The 9,598-nt window shown below is 42.6% G+C and overlaps 3 non-coding genes across 3 annotated transcripts; all 3 read left to right on the forward strand.

The window, feature by feature from the left end:
- Nucleotides 1-1,197: 1,197 nt before the first annotated feature.
- LOC148632511 (U4 spliceosomal RNA) lies at nucleotides 1,198-1,339 on the forward strand. Its single transcript, XR_015934352.1, has one exon. It is a non-coding gene; the product is annotated as a U4 spliceosomal RNA (small nuclear RNA).
- Nucleotides 1,340-4,439: 3,100 nt separating this feature from the next.
- On the forward strand, nucleotides 4,440-4,521 carry trnas-aga (transfer RNA serine (anticodon AGA)). The gene has a single exon. It is a non-coding gene; the product is annotated as a tRNA-Ser (tRNA).
- Nucleotides 4,522-5,362: 841 nt separating this feature from the next.
- Nucleotides 5,363-5,436, forward strand: trnai-aau (transfer RNA isoleucine (anticodon AAU)). Its single transcript has one exon. It is a non-coding gene; the product is annotated as a tRNA-Ile (tRNA).
- The last annotated feature ends 4,162 nt before the right edge of the window (nucleotides 5,437-9,598 follow it).

Consider the following 9,598-nt stretch of genomic DNA (forward strand, 5'->3'; position numbering starts at 1 on the left):
GTCCATGGACTTTTTAAGACTTTCGATTGCGACTGTATTAGATCAAATCACTTCCTTCAGCTCACCCATGCTCTGTGCCATCATGTTGAAGATGTTGGTCTGGAGCTCCTCCAGCGTCAGGTCGCCCCTTCCTCTCTTGGCTGCCGGGGTTTTCACAGGTGTGCTGGGCAGGGACTCCGGCTCTTCCTCTGGCAGCTGAGTCTCACTTGGGCTGCGAGCGCTCGCGTACGAGCGCATCTCCAGCACTCTTTCCACGTCCCCTCCAGCTGCTTCACTTTTCCCTTTAGTTGCCATCAATTTTCTTGTAGTGCTATACATATACGATTGAGGTTTCTTAGACTTCTCCTTCGAAGACCCAGCACTCTCTTTTCTTTTCCCAGTGTTACTCATATCGAAATTCTTAAACCTAAAAAAAATCGTTTTTTTTTCTTTCAATTATAACTGAAGTTTAAACAAGTAGTGTTAAGTCCTTATTTTTCTGTAGTCAAAAAAAGCAAAAATTAACATTTAGGTCATGAAAAACTCAAAAAAAATCCTCAACCACTAAACTTTACCTCCCACCTGAGCGCCATCTTGAACGCCCCTACCACCAGAGAATGCTCACGATTTCGGAAGCTGTCTCCGGGACGTGCTGATTCCACACATCCTGAATAAATCATGATATTGTTAGTTGCTGTAGCTAGACGTTCAAATGAGTTTCATGGCCAGATGGACTGTTTCCTCCAGCGGTATAGTATTGCAGTGAGACAGCACGATGCCTGCAAGACTATGTCACGCTAAACGCCACAGATTGTGTTTGTCCGTTCGTGTCAGTCATCCTGCAGCCACGGGAAGTGGGACACAAACATCCCGCAATGCTTTCAAGACGTTAGGATTTGTTTGTGCAACATCCGAGAAGAGTACTTGTGGCTTGAATGTGAACTGTACGTGCCCGCCCCCTTTCCTCTGTAGTGCATGAGTTCCTCCCGGCATGCCCTTCGTCATTGTTCTGTCATCTTGTATTTAAAGGGTTGTATTTCTGCTGCTGAAAAGAATCAACGGGTTTCTTTGTTCCCAACGGAGCCCTTGTCTGTCATGAAATTCTTCAAAACCTCAAGCTAGAAGAAGACGACAAATATGAAGCGTTACAGCAACGACATGCCATGAGACGATTGATAACGATTTCCATAGGATCCCCGCGGTTGCCTGGCAACCGTCAGCTTTGCGCAGTGGCAGTATCGTAGCCTGTGAGGGTTAGCCGAGGCGTGATTATTGCTAGTTGAAAACTTTTCCCAATACCCCGCTTCCGCCGGTTTGCAATACAATCGGCGAAAGCAATTTTTGACAGTCTCGTTAGAGACTGAGCAAGGTGTTTAAAGACAGATTTGGTCATGGTGACATCATGGTAGAAAGAAGCGAGCTTGTTCCCAGTGGGCATTGATTCGTCGAATATACGTATATTTACGGCGAACGTACGGCTATACGTATATATACGTCGCCTCAACGTCGAATTGCAACCGTAAAATTGACGACATTAACAAACGCATATATAACGTCGAAAACACATCTAACACAGTGCCTGAGGCTTTTTACTGTATGTATCGTGTGTGCCGCAACTAGGAGTATACGGCACTCTGCACAGTGTACGAAGTAAATTATTTTCGCAGCAATTAATTTACACGTGTATAATAAATATAGTAAATATAATAAATTAATTACTGCGAAAATAATTTACTTCGTACACTGTGCAGAGTGCCGTATACTCCTAGTTGCGGCACACACGATACATACAGTAAAAAGCCTCAGGCACTGTGTTAGATGTGTTTTCGACGTTATATATGCGTTTATTCATGTCGTCGATTTTACGGTTGCAATTCGACGTTGATTATACGAACCCAGCATATTTTCCGGTTATATACCACAATGCATTGCTAGTATTCGTTGGTCACCATTTTGGACACGTTTTTCAAACGTAGAAGTATATCCGCAAATATCTCAGATATCCTCTTTTGACGAGTAAGTATGAACAATAATAATACTATCTGAATACATACAGATCTTTCTTAATATTATTTTGATTAAAATAGTATGTGAATAAGCAAAAAAATGGCACATAAAATAGTGTGAATGGGGAAGATGACACAAAATCGTTTTGCCGTTTCTCTTATTCTTATTCTATGTTGTACTTTCAAACTTTGGGTACTCTTTAATTAGGACAGACTTTATTGCTCAACTGCTATGATGCAAGCCAAATTTTATACATTTATTTCAGCTTTGAGCTTAGTAAACCGTTCATTTTTTAGATTATACTAAAGAAGATATTAATCATCATTTATTTGGGAAGTAATATTATATAATTTTCTCCTAGCTGCGGTGCTGAAGTCCCACCCTACATCAACAGAAAAAGAAATAAAGGAGCACGCAATGTGTTACTTGAAGAATGCATATGCAAGGCAGGGGGCCAGGAGATCTGGACTCTGAAAATAATAGGTTTTTGGTTCTAACTGTTAGGACAATTAGACAGGGTTTGCAAACAGTGGACAAAAATCGTCTTAACTTCCATTGTAATATTTTTTTTTCTTGGAAATATAGAAGTTGTACATTTTAAAATGTATATTTGAATCAAAATGTGGTTTTGAGTTAGTGTGTTAATGTAATTAGTTTTGTGTTTGTCATTACTATACTGTATATTGCCATGTTACCAGAATTTGTAGCTGAAGTTTAAGACTAGTTGTGTTTTTATGATTATTGCCCATATGTTGATTGTTGATTGATTGTATACAATGTATAATTTGAAATACATATGTTTCAGGTGTGAATGTGTATTTTCAGAATACATTTCTAAACCTAATCATTGGCTTGTTTTACTTGTTTCTACACCTATAAAATCTATCTTTGATGTATAATAGACCTCTACCCATATACGTATAATAGACCTCTAATGTTATCCGTATAATAGACCTCTAACCATATACGTATAATAGACCTCTAAAGTTATACGTATAATAGACCTCTAACCATATACGTATAATAGACCTCTAAAGTTATCCGGAACTCCAACCATATATGTATAATAGTCCTCTAAATTTATCCGTATAATAGAACTCCAACCATTTATGTATAATGAACGTCTAAATATAGACGTATAATTGACGTTTAACTTTAGACGTATATTAGAATTTCATTCTAGACGAATTGTAGACCACATTTAGACGTCTAAGATATGCGTTTATTAGACGTATATTATACGTCTTTTGCCCACTGGGTTACGTCTCAACAGAAACGCTCTTTAGCTCTTTCAGCTTTATGCAGAGAACATCGTCTGTCGAGATCACTTTTGAGTCAGCGCGAAACGCCGTGTGCTGTCAGTTTGATTTCATATTGCTTGTGGCGGCGCCCGGCTTTTGTCTGTCAAACGTTAGGTTGCACTTCTTCATGCTGCATCGTCGGCATGAGTGGAGCTTTATAAACGTCTGTACTTACTGCGCCCCATAAGAAATCGTTTGTCCCCATTCAAAAGAGATTGTGCGATGTCCTGCAGCAAACCTTTGACAGTTTGAAAAGAGGAATTTATTCTGCTTCCTGTGCGTGCAGTAGTTACAAAGTTGAACGCCTTTACACGATCTGCTGCAGTTTTCAGTGGGCGGGCTTTGTCAAATGGCTTGGAAAAACGCACTGTGTTTCGGCTCGGGAAACATCATGAGCAGTGTCCTGCATGTTTTCTGTGTATAGCTGTCTTTTAACGCATACAGAATTCATTCGAAATCATTGATTTCTCCAATTAACAAGGGTCCCTTAAAGGATGAGTCAAAGTAACGTCTAATCGGATTAGTTTCCTTAGAGCTGGTTCAGAGTTTGCTCAAGAGTTTACCTTTCACAGATGCGCAAAGAAGAATATTGGGGGTGCATGCTTTAAGGCGCCTTACAGCTGTAGGGAGCGATTCGAGACGATTCGTGGCGTGTGCTCGTTCCCATATACCGTACGCCTCGGGGTGCAGTGCTAGGATGACGTACAATACCGCTTGGGCACGTAACGGCGTTATATGCAAGTTCGGGACGTGAGGGTTTTCGTTTGTTCGTTTTGTTTTGCTCTGCTTTGCTTTGTTTTGCTTTCCATCGCGTTGGTAAGAGCGTAAATAAAAAGGCGATTCCTGCGTCTACCACTAATGTAAGAGCTATTTCAAGTGCGGAGTGGTGCGGCTTTTCAAATGCTTGCGGGCATTTCTCTGTTGTTGATTCTTTTTTTGTGTGTAACAAAGTGGCATTTTCATGTCCGGACGGGGAGACTTTATCATTCCGACATGAAGCCACCCTTAAGTCCTCTGAGGCGTGTCTGTCTGCAAGGCTTGTATTTTGGAAATGTTTTTTTGAAACGGAGAACGACTTTGAAATAGGCTTCCGCCGGCGGCTCGCGATCCAGGTAAGATTGTAGCAAGAACGCAGCGGCGGTGGGGCTTGCTGTAGTCGTGGCCGAGTGGTTAAGGCGATGGACTAGAAATCCATTGGGGTCTCCCCGCGCAGGTTCGAATCCTGCCGACTACGTTGTCCGCCTCCAGTCGGTGTGTTCCGGCGCAAGCAAAGAAGCGCGCCTCCTTGCTGTTCCTGGTGGTTTTAAAACGCCCAATCGCTTAAACCCGCTGCCTTGGAAATAAGTTCTTCAGCGTCCGCGAATGACATTTTGCAGCTGGAAGCAGATGTCGACGCGTTTTGCACAGAGCACCAAAAAACCGTCTTTTTTGAAGGCTCAGGCACTGAGCATTGGTGGTTCAGTGGTAGACTTCATGCCTGCCACGTGGGAGGCTCGGGTTCGATTCCCGGTCAATGCAGTGGCTTTTGCAGCGAGCAGCTCCATCACTTGCATCCCCTTGCAACTCGCAACTGCAAACCCACTGAAGCTAAGTAGGTGCGAGCCAGGTCAGTACCCGAATGAGGGTGAGCTACAGGGAAAAACAAAGCTTCCAGCTGGAAGCGGTGTTAATGGTGTCGGCGGGGGGGCACTCACCCTGAGGTCTGTGCGGGTCCTAATGCCCCAGTATAGTGACGGAGATGCTGTGTTGTAAAAGGGCGCTGTCTTTTGGATGAGATGTAAAACCGAGGTCACAGCGCTCTGTGGTCATTAAAAATGACCACCAAAACCTTTGACAAAAGCTCTTGGTAATTGATGGTCTTCAATAATGCTTCTCCTTTAGGTACATTTTAAATCAGCTGAAAAATGCTGTGAAATGGGGGGGCACTTCAGGCCAGTGTAGGATTTGGGTTACAAGAACCATGAAACTGCACGAGAAAGCCCATACACTGAATTACACGGCTTTCTATTCAAAGGAGGGCAAAAGAAATTCCCTGAGATCGATTTTTTGCAGCACAGAGAGGATTGATGTCGTGAGGCCGGTTAGCTCAGCTGGTTAGAGCGTGGTGCTAATAACGCCAAGGTCACGGGTTTGAGCCCCGTACAGGCCAGGTCCTTTTCTCCTCTCTTACCAAAGCTGTTAGGTTCCTTTCCGTGGTGAGATGGGTTGTCATGCAACGCAGCCACATAGTGCCGACAGACAAGAGTGTTGCGGGAGAAGAGAAAAGTGTTTGAAGATTTAAGAGTGTCTTAGGTGGAGCCAAAATCAAGTGTCACAAATGCAAGTGGTTGGATTTCCAATGTTTAATATGGTAAAAATAAGCAGAAGTTATCTGCCGGTCCGGCACAGTCTGCCATGCTTTTGTCATATACTGTAAAGTGGTGTCGAACTGGGTGTCGATCTGGAGCCTCACCATTTGCATATGTGAGGCTCCAGTTATACATCGAGTGTCACATTAAATGACAAAAATGAAGAGAGTTAAAGCAGCTGGAGAGGTTTTCTTACAACTTTTGAGTTGACACAGTTTTGGAAAATGTTTCCTTCACGCTGCACTGTTCAACATAGGCAGCCAAGAGTCTCCAAAACAAAACAGAATTGACAGATAGGAGAAAATTCCCACTCGTCCTGAAGTTGCCAAAATCCAGCAGGTGGATTTTGGGAACGGCATACAGACCCCTGACACAAGTGGTCTGTGCCAGGGGTCTGTATGCCGTTAACCATGCCGCCATACCAGTAGCACCACCACAGTCTTAAAGGAAACCGGTGTAACAACATGTCCGGGTAACTTGTTCCATTCACCCGCAGCTCTTTGTGTAAGGATGTGCCACATATGTGGCGTTTTTCACACAGCAGCTGTATCGACGAGCGGTGAAAAAAGTGTGGTGGAAACGTCGGACCCTAAGGTGGTGACTGCATCGGAGACGGCTGTTAAGACACTGACCAAAACCAAACGTGTCAAGCCTTCGGAGAGAAATAATAACACGCCTAAAGACTTGGTGTTTGGTGATGTGGGAGACTCAGTGCGGTATATTGCACAGTTAGTATCAAAGGTGGGCACTAATGAGGTGGATAAAAAGCGGGGTTTAGAGAATCTAAGAGCCGCTTTAGCAAGTGTACATTCAGTGTTTCCAAAACCGATCCAGGTTTACGCCGCTAGACTCTTAGACGTTTTTTCTAAAGAAGATGCTGATCTAACCTCTGGATTTCGTTACCTGATAATGCTATTTCATGGTGCACTGGCGAAGACCCACCGGGATAAATGACTAAACATGTGCATGGTGCAGTCCAGAGAATATTGGATGAACTTTCTCCAAACATCGGGGCGAATGATTTTGTACAGCTGCGTTTGACTGCGGGTGGTTTTAACAAACCCTTGTTCTCACGCAGGAGACAACCCGGAGAATTAAATGCTGCTGATTTTTTAAGCCACATCTCAGACCTCTTACAGAGCCACACAGAAATTCTCACCGATGACAGCCTCCGATTAGTGGTGACGATAGTTAGGAATATGCAGGGGGGTGCCCGTCGAAGATTTAAATCCGTTCTGGGTAATTGCTCAGAAAAAAGCGCACCTTATCGACTTACATTACACGGGCGGTAATCTGTGTTTCACCAGGAGTGTGTACGGTTTGTTGAATGAAGGTTGTACCAATGGGGAAATGTTACAGGGCGCTAAACGAATGCACAAAGAGTTGGGTTTTTCAGAGAATCAGAAAATGAGTTTGTCAGACATTACCGCTTTTGAAAAACATTTAAAGGTGGTCATTAAAATTTTGTACCACGACCAGGGTGATTGAAAATATTTTACAACGGGGCCCACACCACCTAATTCTAAAATACTTTTTGTTCTACTGCATGAAGAGCATTTTTATGGGGTTTTAAATATTAAAGCTTTTGTGGGGGCGGCATATTTTTGCACTAACTACCATGCGGCGTATAGCCACAAGAACGCACACGCCTGTGTTAAAGCTTGTAAAACCTGTTTAGATCCCCAGTGTTGCGAAATTGATGCAGAAATTCAGAATTGCCCGGCCTGTAAGGTCTTTTGTCGTAGCTCTCAATGTTTGGCGAGACACTTTCGGAATGCAGCGACGGGTGTTAGTAAGTGTGAGCGCAGGGTCTTTTGTGAGAAATGTGAGGTTTATAACCTCTCTAGTCACAAATGTAAAGAGAAACTGTGCTCGCATTGTAACAACGTGATCGACACCCCTGACACACATTTGTGCTACATACTGCCTTTGGACAACCCCAAAATTTCAAACAAGTACATTTTTTTTTACTTTGAATGCATGCAAGAAACGGGGACACACATACCAAATTACATCCATGCCCTTCATATTAACAATAAACGAAGCTGGGAATTTTATGGTGAAACTTGTCTAAAGGATTTTGTGTGTAAATTTATCGATAGACGTTTCAAAAACCATACATTCATATCGAACAATGGCAAGGGATATGACAATTACCTAGTAATCAGACAGTTGTAAGATGAAAAGATGGACGTTGAACTAATTAATCAGGGTGGTAAGATAATGTGTATGACCGTAAAAGCTCTGAACATCAGATTTATCGATTCTTTAAACTTTCTACCTATGAAATTAAGCAAACTGTCGGCCGCCATGGGGTTCCCCGGGGGTAAGGGTCATTTTCCACACTTGATGAACACTTCAGAAAACCAAAATTATGTCAGCCCGATGCCGCCGCCAGAACTTTACGGCGTTAACTACATGCTGCCGAGGGAGAAAGCCGAGTTTTTGGTTTGGTATGAAGAATGCAAGGGAAGTGTGTTTAACTTACAGAGAGAGTTGAAACGTTACTGCCAGTTGGATGTGGCAATTCTAAGAGAAGGCTGTGTCAGGTTTTGGGACGAGGTCATGAATATGACCAGACAGACACGCGTGACTGAGTCAGGGGCCGCCTGCGTTGTGTGCATCGACCCCTTTCAGTTTGTGACCATCGCTAGTGTCTGCATGGCCATGTTCAGACTTATGTTTTTACAGGAAGAGACGATAGCGTTGCTACCCCATGACAATTACCACCACCAGCAAAAACGATTTTCTACACCCAGCATTCAGTGGCTTATGTACATCGAACACACAGAGCCCGTTAAAATCCAACACGCGTTAACCACGGCCGGTGAGTTCAAGGTTGGTCAAAGCTGAAAGCTCAAAGCTGAAATAAATGTATAAAATTTGGCTTGCATCATAGCAGTTGAGCAATAAAGTCTGTCCTAATTAAAGAGTACCTAAAGTTTGAAAGTACAACATAGAATAAGAATAGAGAAATGGCAAAACGATTTTGTGCCATCTTCCCCATTCACACTATTTTTATGTGCCATTTTTTGCTTATTCACGTACTATTTTAATCAAAATAATATTAAGAAAGATCTGTGTGTATTCAGATAGTATTATTATTGTTCATACTTACTCGTCAAAAGAGGATTGCTGAGATATTTGCGGATATACTTCTACGTTTGAAAAACGTGTCCAAAATGGTGACCAACGAATACTAGCAATGCATTGTGGTATATAACCGGAAAATATGCTGGGTTCGATATTTTCTCAACGTATGCGTTTATTAATGTTGTCGATATTATGGTTGAAATTTAACATTGATAATACATCACGGCTATGTGCCCCCTGCTATGTGCTGATGTGCAATTTTAACGCATGCAGTTAGTAAGGATCGTACTGTTGTATGGTATTATATATAATGACATTATGGAATAGGATGGGGACAGGCCTGGCATCACGGGGGGAGGGAGGAGTGTTGCCCCTTCAGTTTTGGGCAAAAAGATTTACCTAACTTAATTTGCGCCCTAAAAAAATAGTTGTACTTGGTCAATGGTCAGACAACACTAAATGACACGAACAGTCACTCAGTCTGTTTGATGGGCAGGAGGGCTATCCGTCCAGGAACTGCACATATCAGTGTCGTTATTGAGTGTCAACATTACGATCCTGTTTGCTCAGGTGGACCGATTCCTTGCAGTAGTTTATCATTATACTTAAAATCTTTATATAACTAGGACTAGTTATAGCAGTCTGTGCTTTCTGTTGGTTTTACAACATTTTTTTCTTAACGATTCAGAACGTCCATGTAGCTGCAAAAATGAACGCTTATGGTACTTTTCGCTCCAGGCAATACAAACCGTGAGAGTGACGAAAAATGTGAAACTGAACTTCATCGCAAATACCAGATTGCTAGTCGTTATCTTCTATCATGAAGCACTAATCAATGGCATAGCTGCGAGATTTCATTTGGGTAGCTGC

Source organism: Lepisosteus platostomus, unplaced genomic scaffold (genome assembly GCF_059453375.1).
Source record: "Lepisosteus platostomus isolate fLepPlt1 unplaced genomic scaffold, fLepPlt1.hap1 Scaffold_61_H1, whole genome shotgun sequence".
NCBI classification, from domain to species: Eukaryota; Metazoa; Chordata; class Actinopteri; order Semionotiformes; family Lepisosteidae; genus Lepisosteus; species Lepisosteus platostomus.